This window comes from Polyodon spathula, chromosome 4 (assembly GCF_017654505.1).
Source record: "Polyodon spathula isolate WHYD16114869_AA chromosome 4, ASM1765450v1, whole genome shotgun sequence".
Lineage (NCBI taxonomy): Eukaryota > Metazoa > Chordata > Actinopteri > Acipenseriformes > Polyodontidae > Polyodon > Polyodon spathula.
Genome location: NC_054537.1, coordinates 22,084,972 through 22,112,558, shown reverse-complemented (window position 1 = coordinate 22,112,558; position 27,587 = coordinate 22,084,972). Strand labels below are relative to the sequence as shown.

The following is a 27,587-nucleotide window of genomic DNA, read 5'->3' as shown; positions in this document are numbered from 1 at the left end:
TGTTTACTAAAATAATACTATTGTAGGCTTGTGGCAAAGTGCCTCTCCCCTGGGATATTTGTGTTGTGTTGTAGTTGCAGTACTGTGTATTTCTTCTGGTCTGTGTACTGCGGTTCTAGGTAGAAGTGATTATAAAATTGTTAGTTTTGCAAATCTGCCGCTCAAACGCCATCAGGATATCTAATACATATATTTAGTAAAGCTAACACCTGAAGTGCACCCTAACAACAGTTTCGATTTCAGGAGTTACTATTACTCGAGCGAATACGGCAAGCTGTTTTCTGTGCACTTTTATTATTTACGATAAACAAAACAAAACCAACAAAATACACCCAACTAAAGTTTACACTGGTTTAGACCAATTGGTCCACCAAACATTCTTACCTAACAAGGGACAAACTAAGTTTGTTTTCCCCAACCCGAAAAGCACTGTTCTTTGTTTCCAGTTACCTTTTCCTTCATCACTTTTCTCCATACACCCAATCTCTCTCCAACCCCCATCACAGGAAAGGCTACCTGAGGCCTTTTTATTACCTCACCCTTATCACTTGCACCTGATCTGCATTTAACAAATTACCCCTATTTTCTAAAGATTATGATATTTAGTAAAACAGGAAAAAAATTTTTAAATCGCAAGTAGGTGGGGTGTGGCAGGCTGGCGAGTGGATAGAGGCCCAGAGACAGACTGCAGTTCAAAAAAATAACTGTTTTATTATAAATAAACAAAAATAAAGTGCACAAGGGCAAAATAACAGATACTCAAACACAAATAAAGCAAAAATAAAACTCACAAAAATAAAGTTTCCAGGCTGGGCAATGCCTTCACTGGATTTAGAAAATTCAAAAAACCACAAAACAAACACCAACCTGCTTCCTCAGCTCCCTTCTCCCAAATGAGAAGCTGAGGCCTCCTTTTATATCAGGTGGCTGGGCGCTGATTGATCGTTAATCAACCTAATCAACTAATCAACCCCAGCCACCTGAACATAATAAACCCAGGCAGGCAGGGGAAGTTAACCCCATCCCTGCCAATTTAAAAAGGGCAGAGCTTTGCTCTGCCACACACCCATATTCCCATACCCATACATGCTATGTTTTGTTTTTAATGGTGCCGCGTAATTGATTTTGAAGTACAATATGAGCACCGCAGAACTGAGTAAATATAAAGTACAGTACTATTCATTCTACTTCATTTTAGAGGATGTTTACAAAGTCAATATACAATTGTAAAACAGAATTTTTGGTTTAAATGTTGGTGTTGAATACAATTCCTGTGCAAAAATACAAACCCTGGGAAAAAGATGTACAGTTAAAAGACTGGTTAGCAAAAGTACTTGGCGATGATACAAGAACTTATTGCCGTTACTGCAAACAAACCATGTGTGTCCAACAGAGCAATTTAATATCTCACAAGGAAACTGACAAGCATAAAAGGGGTGCATCACCCCTAACAGAATGAAAGCCACCTGGGAGATAGAAGGTCAGAAAAGCTGGGTTCAGGTAGGCAGACGCAGGGAAAAAAAGAAACTGATGAATTCTGATGAGTAAAACCAACAACAAGAGAGTGAAAGGAACAACATCCAGGACCCTATTGACAGTGGTGACCAGACAGCAAAAAGAAGGGAGGTCATGATTGTTGGGGGCTCCATATTGAGAAACACAGCAAGTTCAATTCACAGTTTGGACCCCCTTACTACAACAGTGTGCTGCCTTCCGGGAGCCTCGGTCAAGCACGTCACTGAGAATGTGGACAGGCTCCTAGAACGAACAGGAGATGACCCGGTAGTAGTCGTCCACATTGGTACAAACAACATTGGAAGAGACAGACCAAAATCCCTGCAAAACAAATTCAGAGAGCTAGGAAGGAAATTAAAAGAGAAAACCAAAACTGTGGTATTTTCTGGTATACTACCGGCACCTTGCAAAGGACCGTATGGACAACTGGAAATAATTAATCTAAACGCATGGCTGAAGACGTGGTGCACACGGGAAGGATTCACTTATCTTGATCATTGGACCACATTCTACAACAAGGACTATCTGTATAGACGGGACGGACTGCACTTAAATAAAAAGGGAACCAGTCTACTTGGAGAAAAGATCCTCGAACAGGTTCAGAAGCATTTAAACTAGAAAGGAAGGGGGGGAGAAATCAACAAAAAAACAGAAGGGAGACCACATCAAAATAAGAACAACAACTCAGGTAAGACAACCATTAAATGTATTTATCTAAATGCTAGAAGTATCAGAAACAAAATTTTAGAAATTGAAGCTACTGCACTAACAAGTAACTATGATGTGATAGGTGTTACAGAAACTTGTTTGTCTGAGAGTGATGGAGACGAATATAATATTTGTGGGTATACACTGTATAGGAAAGACAGGCAGGACAGAAGAGGAGGAGGGGTAGCGCTATACATAAGAAACAGTCTTGAAGCCCAGGTGTTAAACCTGGACAAAGAAAACAAAGCCGAATCAATATGGGTCAGAATAACGGACAAAAATTAAAAGGGCATAATAATAGGAGCATGCTATAGAACGCCAGATTCGGACGGTGAGCAAAATAATCTGTTATACAATGACATTAGAAATGCGTGTAGCATAGGAAAAGCCATACTAATGGGGGATTTCAACTTCCCCCATATAAAATGGGAAAACCCGGTGGGGAGCACGACGGATGAAATTGAAATGGTGGAAATGACAAATGACTGCTTCCTAACACAATTTGTCAAGGCACCGACTAGAGGGGAGGCATGCCTTGATTTAGTCTTTTCAAATAACAAAGACAGAATAACTAAAACAGAGGTCAGAGAACCACTGGCAAACTCAGACCACAACATGGTCTCATTTGAAGTGTTTTTTAAAACCCCAAAAGTAATGACTAAAGCTAAGGTTTACAATTTTAGAAAAGCAAACTATGAAGGTATGAAACAGAGACTAACAGAAGTAGATTGGAGTAAAATAGAGAAAACACCCACAGAAAAAGGATGGTTGTTCTTCAAAAATGTAGTACTAGAGGCGCAAAACAATTACATCCCTAAAGTAGACAAATCTAAATGTAAAACTAAATTGCCAAAATGGTTTAATAGATCAATTAAAAAAAATATTCAGCGAAAAAAGGCACTTTACAGAGCATTAAAAAGGGACCAAAAAGAAAGAATACACGGAACTGCAAACGCAAGTCAAAAAGGAAGTTAGAAAGGCCAAGAGAGAAATAAAAATGAACATTGCTAAGGGGGCTAAAACCAATTCCAAAATGTTTTTCCAATATTACAACAGCAAGAGAACATTCAAAGAGGAGGTTAAATGTATAAGACATACAAATGGAAAAATCGTAGATGAAGAAAAAAAAATAGCAAATATATTAAATGATTACTTTTCACAAGTTTTTACAAAGGAAGATACTGACAACATGCCCCACATGTCATCCAGTTCCTATCCAGTTTTAAATAACTTTAGCATAACTGAGGCAGAAGTGTTAAAGGGACTAGGAGCTCTTAAAATAAACAAATCCCCTGGGCCGGATGAGATCCTCCCAATAGTACTCAAAGAAATGAAAGAAGTAATTTACAAACCGCTAACCAAGATCATGCAGCAGTCTCTTGACACAGGCGTGGTACCGACAGACTGGATAATTGCAAACGTAATACCGATCCACAAAAAGGGAAACAAAACTGAACCAGGTAACTACAGACCAGTAAGCCTGACTTCTATTATATGCAAACTTATGGAAACTATAATAAGATCCAAAATGGAAAATTACCTATATGGTAACAGGGTACTGGGAGACAGTCAACATGGTTTTAGGAAAGGGAGATAACTAACTTGCTTGATTTTTTTGAGGATGCAACATCGATAATGGATAAATGCAAAGCATATGACATGGTTTATTTAGATTTCCAGAAAGCTTTTGACAAAGTCCCACACAAAAGATTAATTCTCAAACTGAATGCAGTAGGGATTCAAGGAAACACATGTACATGGATTAGGGAGTGGTTAACATGTAGAAAACACAAAGTACTGATTAGAGGAAAAACCTCAGAATGGAGTGTGGTAACCAGTGGTGTACCACAGGGATCAGAATTAGGTCCTCTGCTATTCCTAATCTACATTAATGATTTAGATTCTGGTATAGTAAGCAAACTTGTTAAATTTGCAGACGACACAAAAATAGGAGGAGTGGCAAACACTGTTGCAGCAGTAAAGGTCATTCAAAATGATCTAGACAAGATTCAGAACTGGGCAGACACATGGCAAATGACATTTAATAGAGAAAAGTGTAAGGTACTGCACGCAGGAAATAAAAATGTGCATTATAAATATCATATGGGAGATACTGAAATTGACCCAGAAATGTCTTCATCTAGACAATGTGGGGAAGCTACAAAAAAGGCTAACAAGATGTTTGGATACATTGTGAAAAGTGTTGAATTTAAATCAAGGGAAGTAGTGTTAAAACTGTACAATGGACTAGTAAGACCTCATCTTGAATATTGTGTTCAGTTCTGGTCACCTCGCTATAAAAAAGATATTGTTGCTCTAGAAAGAGTGCAAAGAAGAGCGACCAGAATTATTCCGGGCTTAAAAGGCATGTCATATACAGACAGGCTAAAAGAATTGAATCTGTTCAGTCTTGAACAAAGAAGACTACGCGGCGACCTAATTCAAGCTTTCAAAATTCTAAAAGGTATTGACAATGTCGACCCAAGGGACTTTTTTGACCTGAAAAAAGAAACAAGGACCAGGGGTCACAAATGGAAATTAGAGAAAGGGGCATTCAGAACAGAAAATAGGAGGCACTTTTTTACACAGAGAATCGTGAGGGTCTGGAATCAACTCCCCAGTAATGTTGTTGAAGCTGACACCCTGGGATCGTTCAAGAAGCTGCTTGATGAGATTTTGTGATCAATAAGCTACTAACAACCAAACGAGCAAGATGGGCCGAATGGCCTCCTCTCGTTTGTAAACTTTCTTATGTTCTTAAAAGGGCACGTGCTTGGAACATGGAAACAGATATTTAGAATCCAGCAGGCATTCCAGTGGCATTCCGTAAAATAGTGTGAGAGACTTGCAACTTTCATCTTTCATTTTTGTTCACTCACCAATGCCACTCACTGACCACCTGCTGCCACTCTGTAAAAATCTCAGAATCAGAAATTGATGGGGTGTAGTAAATCCACCGAGCTAATTAAGGATGTTTTGGTACCTTCATTCCAAGAAAATCTCCTGCAAGATATGAGACAGAATCCCTTCCTAGTAGATGAAACCATTGATGTGAGCTGCCAGAAACTAAGAATATTGCAACACCTTTTTTGACAATGCTGCCTATTAATGGGTTACACCACATACTGACCCAGTATCTGAAATCTGTTGGATTGGATAGCAAGAATCTTGTTTGGATTACCAGCGTTATGGTCGGTTAGAACCAGTATATCTTTTCTTTGTTAAAGAAAGATCTACCTAATCTCATACAGACTAAATCTGTTTGCCATTCATTATACTTCACTTAGTCATGCATTGGAAGTGCTTCCCGGAAACATTGATTTTCAAGGCCGCAAAATCCACAATTAATTTGTCCATCCTAGCAAACGGCAGGAAGCCTATAAAGAGGTTTACCTAGCCATTAATGTGGAAGAAAATCACAAGATCTTAGATCTCAGTTGTTTGCAACACATGCTGGTTGAATCACTTTAAAGTCGTTGAGTGTGTCTTGGATCAATGGGATGAACTAACGCTCCATGTCCCAGGACAATGAGTGGTGCTACACAGCCAGACTGCTTTATCAAATGTACAATGATGACATCAATAACTTCACATTCCTGCATCCAGTATTTTCTACTGTGTGAATCAGAAATTCCAACACAAAGATGTCGACCCGACAAAGATCTTTCCGGAGCTAGCCCATTTTGTCAAAAATGTAATGTAGACAAGTGTGAACCCTGGTTTTACGTTACACACAACTGACATACTTGACAGTGACTGAAAATCTCCTGTCATGCCTACTGATGCTTGCCAGCTCAGGGTCTCCTTTACATTAGCTTTGGCAAAATGCCCTGTGCCTGTCAATGTGTTAGCTATCAAACAAATCCTCCAATGTTTGCCAGGTAACATACAGCAGCTAAGAAAGAAATGCTTCTGTCTCCTGCATCTTTAGTCAAAGACCTGTTCAATGAGATATGCATAGCATTTTCAGACTATATCACCCCAAGAATGATTGGAACACTTGTAAATGAATCCGAAGAGATTTCTTTGCTATCCATTTCAGAAAATATAAAAGAATGATGTCCCAAAGTGCTGGTCTTACTTATACAACTATCAGGATATTGCTGGGACATTTCCATGTTGGCAGTAATCAGTAAATTAGCCACCTGGAGAAGACACCACAGTATTTAAGAACAAAATAAATGTTTGTGGGCAGCAGTGAAGGTTCAGTGAAGGTGTTGCCCAGCCTGAACAGTAAGAAAAGAGTTAGTGTAGAGAGAACACTGGGAGCAGCAGGCTGTAAAGAATAAAAGTGTGTGAAAGCACTGATTTGCAGTTTCCGAATGTGTTTGCTATCCCTGCAGTTGACCAGCCTAAACCAACTCTACTTTACCGCACCTAGTTTTAACAACAAAAAATATTGTGCTCTAAAATCAAACTGCAACCCAGGACAGAGGGAGATGCTGTGCAGCTGAGTATGACTCTTAAACAGTTCTAAGGAATTGGAGACTGACTTGTCTGCTTGAGTTCTGGCTCATCATGGAGCAGCTCGAAGAAGGAAAGGGGGGATGACCAGAAACAGATGCGGCCTGCAACTGTTTGTAAGATTTTAAAATAGTGCTGGCCTCTGGGCAACGATTGCCTCATTTATCTCCCTCTCTCTGGGACAGAGTGGATCCTTGTCAAGCTTCAAGAGACCTCAGTGGTGTCAGGCTCCATTGGAATCACACAGCTAGCTTAGACAGTAATCAGTTTAAGTCAGGAACAGGGAATTCTCTGAGTGAACTAAAACAACAGTAATTTACCAATTTGCTACTTGGTTTCTGAACATTTTGCCATTACTAAAATGTACTGTGCTGCATATAAGTTGTTTTGGAACATCAGAGGAATAAAATGACAATCTACAGTGATTTCCAAGATAAATGCAGCTTAATGGTGTCAGTTTTTGTCATTTATTTTTCTTCACTTGGAGTTTCTTCACAAACATAAAACACTGAAGGGCCATCCAGTGGGTTGTTACATTGATGATCTGAACAGCACTGAAATGACATTTTTTTAAGCATTCTTAAATAGACTTAAAGGAAGTTAAAGGAATCAAAATGTTTCTTCCTCAAACCATGGGATTCAGTGAGATTCAGGGATTCATTATCAGTGAAACCTATACTCAAAGCCCCACCACTAGAGAATGTAAATTAATTACAGTCACTTCTTGGATTGTGAATTATTACCGGTGAATATCTACACTTTTCCACCTCAAGGCTCTGGTCAGATAAACTCACCTGAGAGTGGACAGCAGAGTGCCATAATGTGTTTCAGTCATCCACAGACATATTGATGCACTATGATCCTAGCAAACCTTTGAGTCTGAGACCTTATTTTCAAACAACTGTCAAAGAACAAGGTTTGTATTGTGAACCTGGCAGCCCATACATTGTGATGGACCCTTTCTTAGCACAATCTTAAAATGATGTTTAATGACACATTCAAATGAACAGAAAATTACTGTTTTATTTTATTTTTTACGTCTTTATATGAACCACTTCATTAATAACTCATCTGGTAAGATGATGTAGCTTATTTTTCATGCATGACACCTTAGTAGCAGGCAGTATAACAAGATACATTATTGGAAGATGTCTATGCTGGGTAGATCGACTGATGCAGCATTTTGTTTAAAAGAAAAAATGTATTATTATTATTATTTTTCTGGAACTATTGCTGTTAGGTTAGCTAATTTAATTCTACAACACACACACACATACACACACACACACACACACACACACACACACATATATATATATATATATATATATTCTGTTTAAATTTTTTTTTTTATAGTTTTTACATACCTTTATCCAATATTGACCATCTTATAACTGGCATTAAAATGCAGTCAGCCAGGGTTTATAGCGTGTATTATTATATTATTATGTTTGATGTGCTCTAACCCAGTGCCTGACACAAATTATTTGTTATGCTTCAAAAAAAAAAAAAAATAATAAGTTACGTTAAGAGTGATGGAAATTGTTAAAGTTAATAAATAAAAACGATAATATTAACAGGAAATGAATATATTAACAATGTGGCTTAGGTAAGGAAAAAAATATTGGTAAAGTGTTATTATGCCGACATGTTTTACTGACTGTTAGTGTACAATGCGTGTTGCTGGGATGGGGGGGGGGGTTGTGGTCAGTTCCCCAGTGGTTTTTCTTGAAAAAAAAAAAAAAATTACATTTAGCTTGAAATAGTCACGTCTTCCTTGAAAAGAACAATAGCCACTAGCAATGTTGTTTTGATCACAGTCATCATCATCATATATTTCTTTTGGTTTTATTTTAGCACATGTTCCTTTCTAGCGCATGGGAGAGTGTAGAAAACAATGGAACATCAACAAGATCCAACATTAAAAATATAACTGCATTAACAAAACAAGCAACACAACATACAACCTCTGTTGCAATCCATGTGGCTACTTTATAAATTATAGTTTAAATAAAATAATTTAAATGATATAAAATTGATATTTCACCTGTGCTAAGTAATTCATTCAGAACTGATTTGATTATAAGCAAATAGTAAATTTATTTAAAAAATAAGACATTCAAATTAAACAAAATTAAAACTCAGAACAATACAAGACTTCTAGTAATTTTGAAGTATCAAATATATTTATTTATACAAATCTATACTTGTAACCACTTTTTCATACAAATCAGGTTTTTTTACAGCAACAATAACGTTAGGTTACTTACCGAGGCCTGGTTCCCTGAAAGAGAAGACGACCACCAACATACTTATGGGATATGCCTGCCTTAGGTAGGTATTCACTGAGCATTTTATATCAGCGCTCTTGATAGTCCCCTCCATGGGGTAATATCCTCGATCCGGCCTATAGAGGGATTAAACAGTCAAGCAGCAGAGACCATTTTCTCTTTTGCATCAAACCTGTGAGGACAACCGAAGCAGCCTCGCTGATTGGTGGTTTACTTCTTGGTGGTGGTCTTCGAAGATGACCACCAACATACTTATGGAAAAGTATACCAGAGCAGTCACGAGGGAGAAGCAATGGCAGCAGTTGAGGAACGCATCAGAACTGCATAACCAAAGGGTTAGCGGTACGAGCGTGCAACCTCAAGGACCCTCGTGCCTATTAAAGGCAGGGAAGGATCTACCACATTAAGGCGATAGAACCTGGAGAATGTATGTGGCGTAGCCCAGCTAGACACAGTACAAATGTCAGTAAATGAAGCGCCTCTAAGGGCCCATGACATAGCCACACCTCTGATAGAGTGTGCAGCCACCCTCCCAGGTGGAGGTAGGCCGGCATTAGTATACAAATTCGTGTCCACAATCCAATGGGACAGTCACTGCTTCGAGAGGGCTTGATCATGGGTCCTTTCACCGTAACAGATGAAGAGCTGGTCAGACTGACGCAGCACTTTCGTCATAACACAACATAACATCTGTGTCCTAACAGGGCAAAGGGAATTCAATCTCCGGTCTGTCTCCTCCGCAAAAGGAGGGGGATGGAAAGCCTCTAGTTCCACTGACTGATTCAAGCTGGAATCACCATAGGGAGAAAATCAGGGTTCATACACAACGATCTTGTTTCCACTGTCCCAAATATGCATACAGGAACTGTGCACTGACAAAACCTGTAGCTCACTGACCCGCTTAGCAGAGGTGACGGCTAATAGAAAGGCTGTCTTCATAGAGATATATTTCAACTCTATGGAATGTATAGGATCAAACGGGGCCTTAGTGAGAGTCTCCAGTACCACGTCTAGACTCCATCTGGGGAGGACAGCCTTCCTTTTTTGTTTCTTTTTAAACTGCAAAGTCAGTAATAAAATACAAATATAGGCTCACACACACAGCAATTCAGCTATGGGAGAAACACAGTCACCACGGCAGGCAGGTGAGCTGTTAAATTGTATTATTATTGTTATTACCAAGCATGCCGAGTAGGCAGGCTGAAACAAACCGGCTGATTCAACTCAACAGCGGGACGCAGCAGAGTGTAAGCAGGACAGTCACCACGGCTGTGTGGGTGAACTGAATTTTTAAGTGCACCGAGAGGGCGGCCTGAGACAATCCAGTGGAGTCAACTCCACATGGCTCTTTTTCGTTTCCCTTTTTTTTGCTGCAATAGCAGAGTAAAAACACAAAACAGTGAGTGCTGTAAGGTTAGAAAAGCAGACTACAATTGCAAAGTGATGTAGGCTGTTGAAAAGAAAAAGAGTAAACACAGCACAGTTGTCCAGCGTTTCTAGTTGAGTTCACAGAAGTGGAGTTTCTGATTCCAGGGAAGTGACAAGCCAGCTTCCAGCAATGAAATTGCAGGTGAACTCCAGAAAGCTCGTTAGAGAGAGTTGTTTCACAGTCTTGATCCCAGCAACTGGACAAGGGGTGTCTAACCTGGACTATGTGCAGTCACACAGAGCAGCATGTAGCCTACAGCGGAGTGGAGCACTGTCTACAGGAAGAGGGCATTGAGGCACCGCATGCACAGAGTGTACCGAGCACCGAGGGCACTATGCCCACCAAGGTACTAGACACCATGCGCACCAAGTACTGTGTGCACCGAGGCGCTACACGCACCGAAGCACCAAAGTACCATGAGCACCGTGTGCACCAAGGCACCAAAGTACCAAAGGCTGAGCATGCACTGAGGTTCCAAAGCACTGGGGGGCAGCTAATGCAAAGGTGCCTTCCCTGACCATGTGTAGTCACACACCTGGTCAGCGTGCAGCATACAACAGTGAAACACACAGGCTGAAGGACGCACCGGCGGGTGAGTGAAAAAACAAAAGGGGGAGAACACACCTTTTTTTTTTTTTAAGGCCAGACACCCCGGGGTGGACGGGCCGAGGCAGCCAGCGAGGTCTACTCGACAGTGGGGCAGGTAGACACAGCCCCGGTGGAGGAATTACACGGCTGACTGGCTGTTGTTGAGTTTCTTTCATTTTTTATTTATTTATTTGTTTTTTTAACTGCACGCAGCCGAAATATACAACACAAACACAGGCAAAGCGAAGCTGTGTGACAGGGTCAACACACAGGTGGACACGCAACAACAACAGTTTCCACAATAATATTTATTTTTATTTTGGCAAAACTGCGAATGGCAGCCGGCGGAATCACTCAACGGCGGGCATACAGCAAAGCCTAGCCCCGGTGGAGGAATGGTATTCTCTTTAAGAGTGTAGGCTGAAAAGACAACACACACGCACTCTATAATCAATACTGTACAGAAAGTCACTCACACACAACAGACAGCGTATAAAGACAGCCTGCAATGCAAGCAAGGCAGGCTGCGAGGAAAGGAGCGGAAAGTAGATAAGAGTTAGGGCCGCTGATTCAACAAAAGCGGCAAGCCAGCTTTCAGAATAAATGCAGGAAACTGCAGTCGACACAGAAAAGCTCTTTCAAAAAGACACTCAGTTCAGTAACACAGAAGCCTACCTTAACGTAGGTGACAGGCAAAAGAGAAAATGATCTCGATGGGTTTAATCCCTCGGTAGGCGGGATCTAGGACGTCATTCCACGGAGGGGCCTATCGGCAGCTCTGATATAAAATGTTCAGTGAATACCTACCTATGGCAGGCATATCCTGTTTTTTTTTGTTGAGCTCTTCAAATTGAAAGGGAACGTTAATTACATTCCGTATTGTGCAGATACGATTTCTGTTACCCAATAACATGCACTATTTTATGTGAAACATGACCTGGTTTAACAACTCCTGCAAAAGATTCCATATACTACAGCACAATGCCCCCATAATACCATGCTAAGGAATTCATTTTCTTTGTCTAGTTATTTTATCCAGGTTTTTTCTCCTCAATTAAAAATATTAAATTATGTGTACTCACCACAGCAACTCCCAGTTTAGGAAAGTTAAAGGTCCTCAGATCCTATTGCAAGGTCCAAGGTCCATTAACAGATCTATAAATTATACAAAAATTCAAACTCTGTACTGCTAATATGAATTTTAAACAAAAACTATTTTATTAGAAAGAAAAAAGAACAACACAATTAAGCCAAGTCTTGTAGTCTCTTATGTGATGATATCTTGGAGGACTTTGCCAGCATCCGTCTCTCCCAATAAGTTCTGATGGACTGAAACTGGCTTGAATTCTCAGGTGCTGACATTTAGCTTTTAATGGCTGCCAAGCAAGGCATAGTTCACTCTGTAGCAACAGCAGCTGAATAGCATCAGGTACAAACATAGAGCAAATGATAGAAATAGACACAATTATATGATATGGAATTTCTCTGCCGTTCACCACATTGGAGTTATGCTCTTATATCAATTGATTGTTCACACTTGTTCAAACAAGAGGAGTTATGTTATTGAGCTAAAATCAATATAGCAGGCTGTATAAAAAGCTCTTACAAGTATAAATACCTCCCAAAGCACTCGTCTTTTTTAAGCATTCATGAGATGATCAGTTGAGCAAGAATCTCAAATGATTTACAGCGTCCTTTTTATAATATAAATATGTATTTATACTACCAGTACAGTACGTGTACACTTCCAACTATAATTAATTACTACTCTGTGTCGTACGAAGATACAGTAAGTCAGTGGTATTATTATTATTGCTTTAGCTAGGACACATTTAAGGCGTCCATTGCCTCTTGGGCAGATTGAGGGAAAAAATAAAAATGTAAGGTACTGGAGGCTACCGAAATGTAAATCTCACAGAGAGTCATTATACTTCGGTTATCAGTGTCAGGATAAAAAAAAAACATACATTGTTTTGATGACTTACAGGACCACCGTACTTTGCAGTACAGGCTTGAAATATCCTGAGAGGGGCATTTAGGGTCTATAGGGTGAAGAAAGTTTTGGCAGTGTGGAGAGAAAATACATCACTGCCTGCTTTAGAGAAACTTGTAAGAAAGCAAGACACACATGGAAAAATGCTGCAAATGAGATGTATTTTACATAGTAATATTATAAAAAAATTTCTGACTTAATGTGTTTTAATATATATCTGTTTTACAACATTTATAAATATCAAGAAACAAGTAGATATAAGCAGATACTATTTCATGAACTAAGGTTATCAGGCATGTTTTTTTTTTTTTGTCTTATTAACCCCTTTGCGGTCCTATGGTAGACCAAGTCCAACATTATTATTTTCCCTTTCCAGTCCGAAAATAAATTTTCTGCAAAGGGTTAATGATAATGGACTGAATGAATTGCTATCAGATCCAAAAAGGTGTTCTTTTAAATGACGTTCCTGTTCCTTTAGGCAGAGCATTTACAATTGGAAAAATCAGTTCCACCATAAGGTTGTTCTCTGGAGCCGAAGTATTTTCTTAAGAGGTGTTCCTATACGCGGAGACTACTGTATTAAAAAAAAAAAAAAAAAAAAACTAGTTTTATAATTCGATTTTACAAGGAAACTAAGCAGTATTAAAATAAAAACTCAATTTTCCGACATTGAACTATGAACAGTATTTTCATTTAATGGTAAGTGGTACCGTGTAACTTGTTGCTCATGATAGACACCATAGTGTTTTCTTGATAAACACATTTCATCATAAAGGAACTTGATAGGCCCAAGAAAAGTTTTAAACATATGCAGTACACTACGAAAAATAACCAGAGCTTGTTGACTCTCCATTGCCTTTCAAATTATGTACTTCCTGTGAACTGTTTGAATTAAATGTGTTCTAACAAGACCCTTTTTCTCAAACGATAAAGTCAAATATCATGACCTCTGATAAAAATGACATGTCTGTTTTCTGTAGTACAGTTTCAGCAAGGCATGTGTATATTCCAAGAGCTATAGTGCTATGCTTTGTTTGCTTTCCAGAAATGCTGATAATTGTTGATGGCTCCTGCTGGAAGATGTGTAGCTCAAAGGCTGGTGTGCAGATGGTCCCTCCTTCCCCACAGATTGTTTATCTATCAGTAGACTTGAGAATGACAGTCGTCACTGCCCTGTTGGAGCCAGTAGCTGATTGCTTTACAATTTCTTTTTCTCAGAATAACAAGTAATAGCCAAATCACTTGTGTATTACCTATACTTGAAAAAATGACTAATGATAAAAACTTGTTAAAGATATTCATTTGTACTTGTTGCTCGGCACAGGCCTAACTGTAACATACAGTTGAACACCCTAAGAAAATTGATTCAGTTAGGAAGTTAATATAAGGACCTTAAAGGGTACATAAGGACTGTTTTATTTTATTGTGTTACATTTTCCCATGTGTTGCTACAACTGTTTACATAAGGTGTGTGTATTGTTTTATTTTTTTATTTGTTTTACATTTTGACCACTTTTTAAAACTTTTGTATTGCATTCCCTGCTTCAAGATGGTATCCCATGTACCCACATGGACCTCTCAGAACTACATTTCCCATCATCTTCCTGCTCATGTATGCAACTGAGATGAAGTTACCCTTTTATAGAGATTATCTCACTGTTTGGATGTAAAAAGTTCAATACATGTGGTGGGAAGCTGCTAACCAACAGCAACGGCCTTTACACAGAGTGACATGATAGCTCCAGACACACCTTGCAGTAAATGGAAAGTGAGATTAATCCAACTGTACTCGGTTCTCATGGTCATGAGGCCAACCCACCACCACCAACCTCCACTACCAGCTTGCTTTCCCATCACGCTTATTTTCCTAACTTTCTGATTGTGTTATCTTTGTACAGCTCTTTCCTGGCTGGGTGGCAACAGGAAGAATTTAGTAATTGGTTAATAATAGGCTCAAGTTAATAGGAAATAGCTGGCTCTGGCAATGGCCAACCTGTCTGTGACGTGGAGAAGGACCCCACAGCAGTGCCTGCATGTGTGGGAATCACAAGCCTTTGAGGCTGGTCCAAGATACACACGTCATTTTGAATTCCTTTGTAATTATGAAAGTCAATAATGGCTTGAGCATAATGTTGTCATATATTGTTTTGAATTGAGAATGACAGTTACTCAAAAGTACTCAATGCTACTAATAATAAAAACGCACAATATATTAAAGTTGCACAGAAAGAACATAAATACAGAACACTTTTCACTTGGTCTATCAGGGGAAAACAATTACCATGGAGTTGGAGGAGATATGAAAGTACAGATGAGTACTGGTGTCTGGGTTGTTGATTTTGGTTTTTAAAGACTTGTTTGGGTTTCTTAAGGGCAAGATTAGATTTTAAGATCTGATGCAAGCATCACTCAATTTGCTTATGGGAGCTCTTAGAAATGGCAGTTTTACTACAAATCAAATACTGAAGTGCAAAAAAAAAAAAAACATTGAAAGAAGTACATGACAGAATGAATGCACCTTATAATGTGTTTATATTCCAAAATAAACACCCTACTAATTCAGCGGCAGCACCCATGGAATACAAATGAGCTTCCTTTGTATCCGTGTTCATATTCCTGTAAATTCTTACAAGAACTCAGTCAGCAAAGTGAGAACTGTGTCAAGTTTGATTAATGCTTGAACACTAGTCCCAATGAAAGGTGCCAGATGCCTGTCTACTGTACAGCTACGGCCAAAAGTTTTGCATCACCTACAATTTTAGGATTGAGACACAATTAAAAAGAAAAAGAATATTAACATAATTTACATATTTTATTTAACATCAGGTAATCAAAGAAACTATAAAGTCTTAATAGTGGTATAGTATTTCAATGTTAGATTTTGAAATGACACATTTTCATTTTGTTGTCAGTTTTTGTTAAGTATATGGAAAACTACAAAGCGGTATGTAATTCAATATGTTAATTTGTCAGGTTTTTTGTTAAGTATATGGAAAACTAACATAATTCAATATGTTAACATAACATTATTCAGCAGGTTTCATTTAACTATATATATATATATATATATATATATATATATATATATATATATATATATATATATATATATATATTACTTGGTGGTTTAATATCTGAGAGAAAAAGGATGTCACATATTTCACATATTTCAAACCTAAGTCCTAATGATAGATAAAGATATCCTGATTAAACAAATGACACAAAAACATGATACTTTTTCAACATTTATTTATCCACAAATGATTAAACATTCAATATTAATGTGTGAAAAAGTATGTGAACCTTTAGATTCAGTAACTGGTGGCACCCCCATGAGCAGCAATGACTTCAACTAAGTGTTTCCTGTAACTGTTGGTCAGTCTCTCACATCGGTTTTGAGGAATTTTTGCCCATTCCTCCTTGCAGAACTCCTTCAACTCTGTGACGTTTGAGGGCTTCCTTGCATGGACATCTCGCTTCAGGTCCTGCCACAACATTTCGATGGGGTTTAGGTCTGGATTTTGACTAGGCCATTCTAAAACGTAGATTTTTTTCTTCTGCAGCCATTCTTCTGTAGATCATCTTGTATTTTTAGAATCTTTGTATTGCTGCATGACCCACAGATTCACAGATAGATGGCCTGACATTCTGTTCTAGAATCCTCTGATACAATGCAGAATTCATGGTTGTGTCAATGGTGGCAAGCTGTCCAGGTCCTGAGGCAGCAAAGCAGCCCCAAACCATCACACTCCCATCACCATGCTTGATGGTTGTGATGAGGGTCTTCTGTTCGAACTCAGTGTTTGGTTTTCGCCAAACATAATATTTCTCATTGAGGCCAAAAAGTTGACTCGTCTGTCCAGAGAAAATTGTTCCAGAAGTGTTGTGGATAATCTATGTGCTCTTTGGCGAATTCAGACGGGCAGCAATGTTCTTTTTAGAGAGCAGTGGTTTCCTCCTGGCTATCCTTCCATGAACACCAATCTTGTTCCGTCTTTTTATGATAGTTGAGTCATGAACACTCACATTAGCCAAGGCGAGAGTGGCCTACAGATCCTTGGATTTTACTCTGGGGTTCTTTGTGACTTTCTTGATGATTTTCTGGTGTGTTCTTGGTAGGATGACCGCTCCTGGGTAGAGTGACTGTGGTCTTGAACTTTCTCCATTTGCAGACTATCTGTCTGAGAGTGGATTGGTGGAGCCCCAACTCCTTAGAAATGGTTTTGTAACCCTTTCTAGACTGATGAGCATCAATGATTGTTTTTCTGAGGTCCTCAAAGATTTCTTTTGATCGTGGCATGATATGTTTCGTCTTTCTTTTAACAATAAACAAAGGAACAGATCACCTAGCTACATCCCCTATTTGTGGCTTCAGTCACGCCCCCTTAGCGAATGCAGCCATTTCTCCTCCAATCCATGGTTGCCACATTGCTTTCCTTCTGGGGCGATGACTTAATGTACTGCAACTGAGCCCCCTTTCTAGATGGCCAACTTCCACCTAACCCTGGGAATGAATTTGGCAGGGGGGGTGAAGCCCACTAGAGGTCCATTAACCGGAGCCCAAAAAAAACTGGTGCGGGTCGTGTTAACATGTATGCCTGAAAACTGTATGCATTTTTACATTATACCATCCCTACAGCCTTTTTCTTGCAACATACTACTTTTTCTTTTTCTACTACAACACCAAGGGGGCACCATCAATCTAATTTAGTAAAATAATACACAAATAATAAACATTTGTTGAGTTGAGCTTGGTTGGCCCTACTTGCATGGCAAATTTGCTCACATTAAGCTTTCACTCCCTAATTAAAAACAATAGCTGTCCAAAAGAGTTTTAACAGTAGTTACAAAGAGTGGCATTGACATGTACTGAAGCATACCTATTACTTCAGAGATGAAAGTAAAGTGGTGAAAAACTAGAAAATGGAGGTTTGGAATATTTTTCAGTATAACAAACAGGTAGGCTGGCTTGGAGGCAGGAGCTCTGTGTCACAAATACTGGATGAATATTGCATTAAAACATTAAACTGGGCTCCTTATTATGATATTTGGATTTGTTTTGACATTTATGCAGCTATCAGACATATCTGCAGTTGATCTCAGAAACGTTGATCTCAGAAACTAAGCAAGAACAGGCCTGGTCAGTACTTGAATAGGGTGAGGTATTAAACCCAGGCCCTGTCCACCATGTAGACTTTACATCCTCACACCCATACTCCAGATACTCCTGGGGGAACACTGCCCTGCTGGTTTTTGTTCCAACCAAGCACTCAATTACATAATTGAACCCTTAATTGAATTAATTTGAATTTGCCTAATCTGAGCTTTTTAATTATTTTAAACAAATGGAGATTTCACTTTAGGTATACAATTGTATAATGAACATAAATTCTTAAACTTCTCATAAGACTTTATTTAAAAAGCTTAGATTAGGCAAATTATTGAAATGACTGTGTGTATGTTTTAATATGGTGTGGCATTTATATGGTTTAAAATGAAATAAAAAGTGGAAAGGTATTCAAGAGCCCCCAGAAGGCTGACATTGATTTAAAAAAAAAAAAAAAAAAGAGATAAACCCCACCCTACACAAACACTGGTTTGACCCATGGCAGTTACATTATCAGCACTGTGAATGCAACAACGTGCAGTTTGTGGAGCTTGCAAAAAACCAAACAAACCAAAAAATAAATAAATTTAGGCTAGACAGTTGTTAGCTGGGTTTGTTTTGTATTCTCTATTAATTAAATTATATTCCTTAAAAAAGGCAAAAGAGAACCAGACTGTTATTATTGTCTTATATATGTTTTGAATAGGGGAAGTTAGGGTTATATTCCTGCATGGGGGATGGGGGTAGGGGTACGGGCACTAATGAACGTGTTTAAGTTCAACACCAACCCTGAATAAAATGTTGTTCCTGTTATTAAGCAGTCATAATAATTGGAAGCAGAGGTATTTAAAAAATATCAGAAGCCAGTTTTAAATTTTACATGAAAAAGTTGTTTATTGAAATTAATGTTCAGCTTTCATTTTGAAGCTTGTTGTGTACTACTCGTTCAGTCAAGCCAAGTAGTGTAGGAATTTGCATGTATCGCTTAAGGTGTTTTTTTTTTTTCAAATCAGGCAAGCTTATTTGTGTATAAAAAACAACAATAGAGTTGCAGTCCTTCTTTCGCAGACAATGTTACCTTTATGCCACATACCTGAAATGGTAAAGTAATTAAATGTCCCTGGCAGTGGACTGTCTCTGTTTAGCTCATGCAAGAACTTGCAGAATGGATAAAACTATGCTGAGAACTTTAAGAAAAGGCATTTGAGATCAAAACATTTTATGACATTTTTAACTTTCATAGTTGAAGCAGTGCTGGAGCTATGCCTCGTCAAGCCCAGAGGGGCCGTGGCTGAGAATATTCATGCCCCGGCACAAATTAACCACTGCAGTTAACGTCAAAATTGCTATAGTATTAAGAAACCTAAGATGGCAGATGAGTAGCCCAAACGTTCGACATATTAACAAAACAATAGCTCATTAATTAATTGAATTGTATTAATGGATTTGATTTACATTAGCTGCAATAACTTATTTGCTTGTTTTTTTTGTTTTTTTTTTAAATCAACAACATGTGTTTATAAACTAGCAAAGTTTAACTTTTGCGGTAAATGAAGAGGCTTGCGAACAAGAAACATTATTTACAATGTATTGTTACCTGTTAAATCTACTTTTGCCCACATACCTTTTTGACTTGCTGAACATAGATGTAATTGATAACTGTGTAAAATGCACTGCAACAAGTTTGCTATCACTTTCCCACACAACACGCAAGAACCTCCTCAACTGTGTGGGTGGATCATGTGAGTAGTCCAGACCCAATGAGAAACTATCATCCTCTATTGTTGCTAAGGAATAAAAAAAACAATAAAAAAAAACATGTTTGGCACCAAATTTTAATGTTCCTAGCGCTATATGAGGTAAACAAAATTTGCACCCCTGAGCATTATACACTCACACAATGAACACAGTAAATCTCATGGCACATTAAATTTCACGGCAGTCCGGTTGAGTGTGGGGCCCCCTAAACGGTGGGGGCCTTAGGCGGTCACCTACTCGCCTTGTCCTAAGGCCAGCCCTGACCCCAGGTGCTTGTTGAATACATGTTTTGTACAGCAAACTATATTGGTAGGGTGGGTGGGTGTGGAGGTAGGATGATAAAGGGTAATTCAAATGATCATATTACTAACAACTACTACTTATTTTATTGTAACAAACTATATTCAGGGTTGTTTTACATGTGAGATTTTAAATTTGTAGCTAATAAAAGTAAAACATTTTAACTGACTGTGAAAAAGTGGTGAGTGGATACAGGTGAGTGCAGTGCAGTGCAGGTACAAAACACACAGTCAATTACTTTCAGGTGCCGGGGAGTTTATTGATAATAATAACAATGTCCAGAGCCCTAAGGCAAACACCTGTAAATAATAAATGCTGGAGTGATACAGCGGCATGTATCACTCGTAACTGTAATCCCCGGGTTTGACCCGCAACCAAAAGTCCAAGTTTTATACACACCCACACTAAACACGAAACAAAAACAAACACAAGACAGTGAGTGAAATTAGGTGCTTGTGGTGATTACAGTACTCTGTGAAATGTTGGGATGAAAAGTGATAACCGGGTTAATGCTGGCTTGTACTCCAGCTCTGGATTGTGTTACTGATAGTCTAAAAAGACAAACAACAGTTACAGCCCACACTTTACAAACACAAAACAAACACTTGCGGTTTTCAGCAATACCTTTACTCCTTTTAGGTTAACACCAGCCATTTACAAAGGAGCAGATTACTTTGCTACACCCTTATTTTATACCCTCACTCATGACCCCTTGGTTAACGAGCGCATCTACTCCTCCAATCCGCGGATGCCGTACAGTTTCCCGTTCAGGTCATTGAGTTTGGGTACTGTAGTTCTAGCCTTTTCTAGCAGGCCGACTTCCACCTACCCACGGGGATAAAGTGTCATGCCTTTTAGTCCAGGGTACTCTGCTCCCTTTATCTAGTACCCTCTCAGGTTGAGAGGTAGAACTAACATTAAGAGTCACTCAATCTCTGTCACACTGACAAACTCCCAAACTTTAACTATACAGAAAATAAAAACATGATATGACTATAGTTGGCTGGAAGGTATAGTTGGCTGCCAGACCCAAAAAACAAAGCTTGGTAAAAACACATTCCCTGCCAGGGAAATAAACTAGACAAGTGATTGTTTTTTATTTATTTTTGTATTTATTTTTTTAAATAACAATTCCAAGACCGACTGTGGTTTAACATAAATCCCCATAAACAGTTTATTCAAATAGTTTAAATGACAAAGTAATAATCTGTCCAATACTTGGTTGGAGGGTGGTGAATATTTATTTTATGTAGAATACATATCTAAAAAAAAACAATTTTTACTGGTGTCAGCTATAGAGACTTCAGCATTGAAAATCCTCAGATTTTAATTTATTGGCAGGCAGGCTGGGTCACCAGTCTCCGGGACAACATTCTTGGGCCATGAAGGTGATAAGCCACAGAATTCTCCATTAGGCTACTGGGTCTCACTCAATTTGACACTTAGCAAAACTAAGTGGAATTTTTGGTCCCAAGCTCCTTCCTTCTGGTTCCAGCAAAACAATGCAAGCAACCTGCATTACAAAAAAATGAACATAAATATTTATGCAGTATTATGTTAAAGCTAAACAGACCTAATCTGACCTTGTTGAAGTGCAAGCCATGCTGCCATTCAAGCAGCAAGCCACAATCTTTATAGTAAAATTCATACTATGGAGGCATATATATATATATATATATACAGTGGCTTGCAAAAGTATTGACCCCCCTTGGCATTTTTCCTATTTTGTTGCCTTACAACCTGGAATTAAAATTGATTTTTTGGGGGTTTGTATCATTTGATTTACACAACATGCCTACCACTTTGAAGATGCAAAATATTTTTTATTGTGAAACAAACAAGAAATAAGACAAAAAACAGAAAACTTGAGCGTGCATAAGTATTCACCCCCCCAAAGTCAATACTTTGTAAAGCCACCTTTTGCAGCAATTACAGCTGCAAGTCTCTTGGGGTATGTATCTATAAGCTTGGCACATCTAGCTACTGGGATTTTTGCCCATTCTTCAAGGCAAAACTGCTCCAGCTCCTTCAAGTTGGATGGGTTCCGCTGGTGTACAGCAATCTTTAAGTCATACCACAGATTCTCAATTGGATTGAGGTCTGGGCTTTGACTAGGCCATTCCAAGACATTTAAATGTTTCCCCTTAAACCACTCGAGTGTTGCTTTAGCAGTATGCTTAGGGTCATTGTCCTGCTGGAAGGTGAACCTCCGTCCCAGTCTCAAATCTCTGGAAGACTGAAACAGGTTTCCCTCAAGAATTTCCCTGTATTTAGCGCCATCCATCATTCCTTCAATTCTGACCAGTTTCCCAGTCTCTGCCGATGAAAAACATCCCCACAGCATGATGCTGCCACCACCATGCTTCACTGTGGGGATGGTGTTCTCGGGGTGATTAGAGGTGTTGGGTTTGCGCCAGACATAACGTTTTCCTTGATGGCCAAAAAGCTCAATTTTAGTCTCATCTGACCAGAGTACCTTCTTCCATATGTTTGGGGAGTCTCCCACAAGCCTTTTGGTGAACACCAAACGTGTTTTCTTATTTTTTTCTGGCCACTCTTCTGTAAAGCCCAGCTCTGTGGAGTGTAAGGCTTAAAGTGGTCCTATGGACAGATACTCCAATCTCCGCTGTGGAGCTTTGCAGCTCCTTCAAGATTATCTTTGTTCTCTTTGTTGCCTCTCTGATTAATGCCCTCCTTGCCTGGTCCGTGAGTTTTGGTGGGTGGCCCTCTCTTGCCAGGTTTGTTGTGGTGCCATATTCTTTCCATTTTTTAATAATGGCTTTAATGGTGCTCCGTGGGATGTTCAAAGTTTCGGATATTTTTTTTATAACCCAACCCTGATCTTACTTCTCCACAACTTTGTCCCTGACCTGTTTGGAGAGCTCCTTGGTCTTCGTGGTGCCTCTTGCTTGGTGGTGCCCCTTGCTTAGTGGTGTTGCAGACTCTGGGGCCTTTCAGAACAGGTGTATATATACTGAGATCATGTGACAGATCATGTGACACTTAGACTGCACACAGGTGGACTTTATTTAACTAATTATGTGACTTCTGAAGGTAACTGGTGTTTAATTTGGTATAAAATATTTTTTTTAAACAAGTTATTTTTTTCATTTCACTTCATCAATTTGGACTATTTTGTGTATGTCCATTACATGAAATCCAAATAAAAATCCATTTTAATTCCAGGTTGTAAGGCAACAAAATAGGAAAAATGCCAAGGGGGGGGGGGGGGGGGTCAATACTTTCTCAAGCCACTGTATATATAATATATATATATATATATATATATATATATATATATATATATATATATATACACACACACACAGTGCCTTGAAAAAGTATTCAGCCCCCATCCCTTTTTTCACATTTAAGAGTCTCACAGCCTGGGATTTTGATGCATTAGATTGGGAATTTTTATTTGTGAGTCACACATTCTTGTTCTCAGAGTACCCCCTCCCTCCAAAAGAAAGTAAATAGCAAATAATAAAATAATAAAAATTAAAAAACTGAAATGTCATAATTTTTTAAGTATTCACCCCCCCTCGGTCAAAATACTTGGTTGAACCACCTCTGGCAGCTATTACAGCCAGTAATCTTTTTGGATAAGTCTCTATTAACTTTGCACACTGTGATGGAGCAATATTTGTCTATTCCTCCTTGCAAAATTGCTCAAGCTGTGTCAAGTTAGTTGGGGAACAGTGATGGACAGCAACTTTGAGGTCTTGCCACAGATTTTCAATGGGATTAAGGTCACTGGGCCACTCAAGGACATCTATTTTCTTCATCTTAAGCCACTCCAGTGTTGCTCTGGCAGTGTGCTTTGGATCATTGTTCTGTTAAAAGACAAACCACTTCCGCAGTTTGAGTTTTTTGGCAGAGGGGCACAGGTTTTTATCCAGGTTTTCTCTGTATTGTGTGCCATTCATTGTCCCAACAATCCTGACAATACTGGCAGTCCCCGCTGCTGAAATGTATCCCCGTAACATGATGCTACCACCGCCATACTTTACTGTGGGGATAGCGTTACCTGGCTGGTGTGCAGTGTTTGATTTGCGCCACACATACCGCTTAGCGTTCAGGCCAATCAGACCACAAGACGTTCTGCCACATAGCATTTAGTCTCATCAGACCACAAGAAGTTCTGCCACATAACTGCAGTATCTTCTAGGTGACGTTTTGTGAACTGTTTGCGGGCAAGGATATGTTTTTTTTTTCAGCCAGGGCTTCTTCCTTGCTACTCTCCCATAAAGGCTCTTTTTCTGGAATGCCTTGGAGATTGTTGATACATGAACATCATCATCCATCGCAGCCACTGACTGAAGAAGTGCCCTTCTTGTCTGGCAACTAAGTTTAGAGGGGCGGCCTGATCTAGGCAGTGTGGTGATAGTATCGTATTTTTCCCACTTCTGTATGATGGACTGCACTGAGCCCTGAGGGATGTTCAATGCCTTTGAAATGGTTTCCTTAGATTTGTGCTTTTCTAGAATCGCATCCCTGACTTGCTTAGAATGCTCTATCATCTTCATTTTGATTCTTTCTTTTGAAAGTCCCTACCATACTGTGGGACCATACAGAGAGTGCGGTATTTATCCTCACAGATTAATTTAACCCTTTGAGTAGTGAGTTTTAGAATTTTTTGATGGGCCCACTGGAGTGAGTTTTTTTTAATTTTTCATAATTTTTCATATTTATACTCCTCACATTGACACATTTGTTATTAGGCCTATTAGCTATTTTTTAGACAATGAAAATATGAAAACAATTATGGTTTTGACAAAAATAACAGGCAATCAATAAACAACGATCAGGATCAACAAAATGTCCCAAAAAAAAAATGAGAGAGAGAGAGGTATACATCACATCCGGGTAACCACGTGGTGAGGGTGAATGAAGGCAGTAAGGAAAACGTAGGTCAGTGATCCTTGTCACGTTGTCTGAGCTTGGGCCACTCGATGTGGAAGGTAAATATTCTTCACTGATATTTTCACTAACACCCGACTCAGTAGAAGAATTTAAATTGGAATCGGAATTCAGTATAATTTCTAGTACTTCTTCCCCACAGAGCATTTCTTGCCGTTTTCCAGACATTGTTGACATTTTGTGACTAGGTTTGTTGTGTGTAATTCCGTAAATATCTGGCAGATGGCGCAAGAGACCACTACAAGGTGATGCAGACACCTAGAGTTATTATTTCAGATGGTCAGCGGTTTTGTAGACTCAGTATTTCAAGTTCAGAGTTCAAAATGTGCAGAACGTAACGATACGTTCGTACTCCTCAGGGACCATTAATTCAATGACGTACAGTACATTCGTAATACTCAAAGGATTAAAGCAGGTGATCCACTAATTTCTTACACAGATGGAGTCCATTAACAAATTGTGTGACTTGTTGAGGTAATATATTACACCTGAGCAAATTTAGGCTTTCAATTACAAAGGGTATTAATACTTTTTAAGCTGATAATTTCCGTTTTTCATTTTTAGCAAATTGTTGAAAGCTTTTGAAATTTTTCTTTTGACACTAGTGTTACACAGACCCATTTATAGCCCATGTACCAATGACTATACACCAACATTAACACACAACATACAACACAAAATACACACAGGGACGAGCACTTTGCTACAAGGATATATATTAAATATATTTTAGTCTGTAATCCATATATTTAATTTATATGGATTACAGACTAATGAAAATATATGGATTACAGACTGAATTATATATTTTAAATATATCACTTTTTTTTTTTTATTAAAAAAGGGCCAATTTCTATATATGGAAAATATAAGGATCATACTTTTCTACCATATATTAAAAATATGTTTTTTCCATAAGGGCCTGTTAACAGTTCACATCCTTGAGAATCCTTGATAATTCTGACTTTTACTGTAACATATACATAGATTCTTAAAATACAGGAAATAGTGTGTTGTATTATACAGTTTACATTGGCATCAGTGTTTTTCTTGTCTAGCCAGTTCCCTTGTATAGTTCTGGGGCCGGTTGCACAAAAAGGTCTTAAATGCTTTTAAGAACACTTCTTCGACTTAGACTTAAAATTTAAACCCAAAATAAACAAGACCCGTTGCACAAAAAGTCTTAATTTGAGCCTTGCCTTAAATTTAAGTCATTTTTTAAGCCTCCCTCTCACCAGGCTTAAATGGGAAAAAGTATCTGTTGCTATAGAAGCCAACATGGCAGCAGCACTGATAGCTTTTGCTGTCTTTTTAAATGAAAGAGCAATTCGTAGGGAAAAATATTTAAGGACAGACACAATCCCTTAGAGAATTTAAATAACATTGCTGTGTTTGAAAGGCTGCATTTCCACAAGGACGTATTAACTTTAGTGGAAATGTTAAAAGATGACGTGGAGCCTGCAGCTAACAGAAGCCACAGCATTCCTGCAGTCATTCAAGTTTGAGTGACAATTCGTTTCTATGCCACTGGAAGTTTTGTAAATGTTGTTGGAGACTTCACAGAGATTCACAAATCATCAGCTAGCAGGATTGCCCACCGCGTATCTCAGTCGTTGAAAATAAAACTGAACCACTTCATTACATTTTCAACAGACCGGTCCAAACTGCGGAAACTTAAAGGAAGGTTTTATGTGATAGCTGGATTTCCAAATGTTGTGGGTGCGGTTGATGGCACACATATTAAAATCCAAGCTCCCAACAGAAAGGGTTATCATTCAATTAACGTACAGATCATTTCGGATCCTAACCTCCTTATCAACAACATTGTAGCACAGTGGCCAGGCAGCACCCACAACTCAAGACTATTGCTCAACAGTTCAATTCACACTGCTTTTGACAGCAGAATTGTGCAGGGCTTTCTTCTTGGGGATAGTGGTTATGCCTTAAAACCGTGGCTTATGATCCCCTAATTCAACCTTCAAAGTCCTGCACAGACCAACTACAATCAGGCTCATTCCAAAACACGGAACACAGTGGAAAGCTGCATTGGGGTATGGAAGCGACGTTTTCACATTCTACAAGGAGAGATCCGAATTGCTCCAGACAGGGTGTGTACAATTATATGTGCAACAGCAGCAGTACACAGTTTTGCAAGGTATGGATGATTTTTTTTTACAAGTTATATTATAATGTTTGTCTAATGCAAAGCTGTTTTTAACTTTCAATTTACAATACGTGTATATATGTTTTAACATGTTTTTGTAGGATATTACTTTACAATTATAAACATGTATGTATGGCTATGACAAAACTGTTCCTTCTTTATTACAGACTACGAAATGTTGGAGAGCCTGCAGATTTCCCTCTCACTGATGACTCAGTACCACAGGATACATGTCCATGCAATGCAGAAGCAGGGATTGCAACAAGAACTGTGCTCAATAATCATTTTTTCCAATAGGAACTTTTTTTTTTAATTAATTATACACATTCACAATCTAACCTAATAAT

General features: G+C 38.7%; 1 pseudogene; it reads left to right on the top strand.

Annotated features, from left to right (window-relative positions):
* The first annotated feature begins 10,630 nt into the window (after positions 1–10,630).
* Positions 10,631–27,241, top strand: LOC121313902 (annotated as a pseudogene).
* The last annotated feature ends 346 nt before the right edge of the window (positions 27,242–27,587 follow it).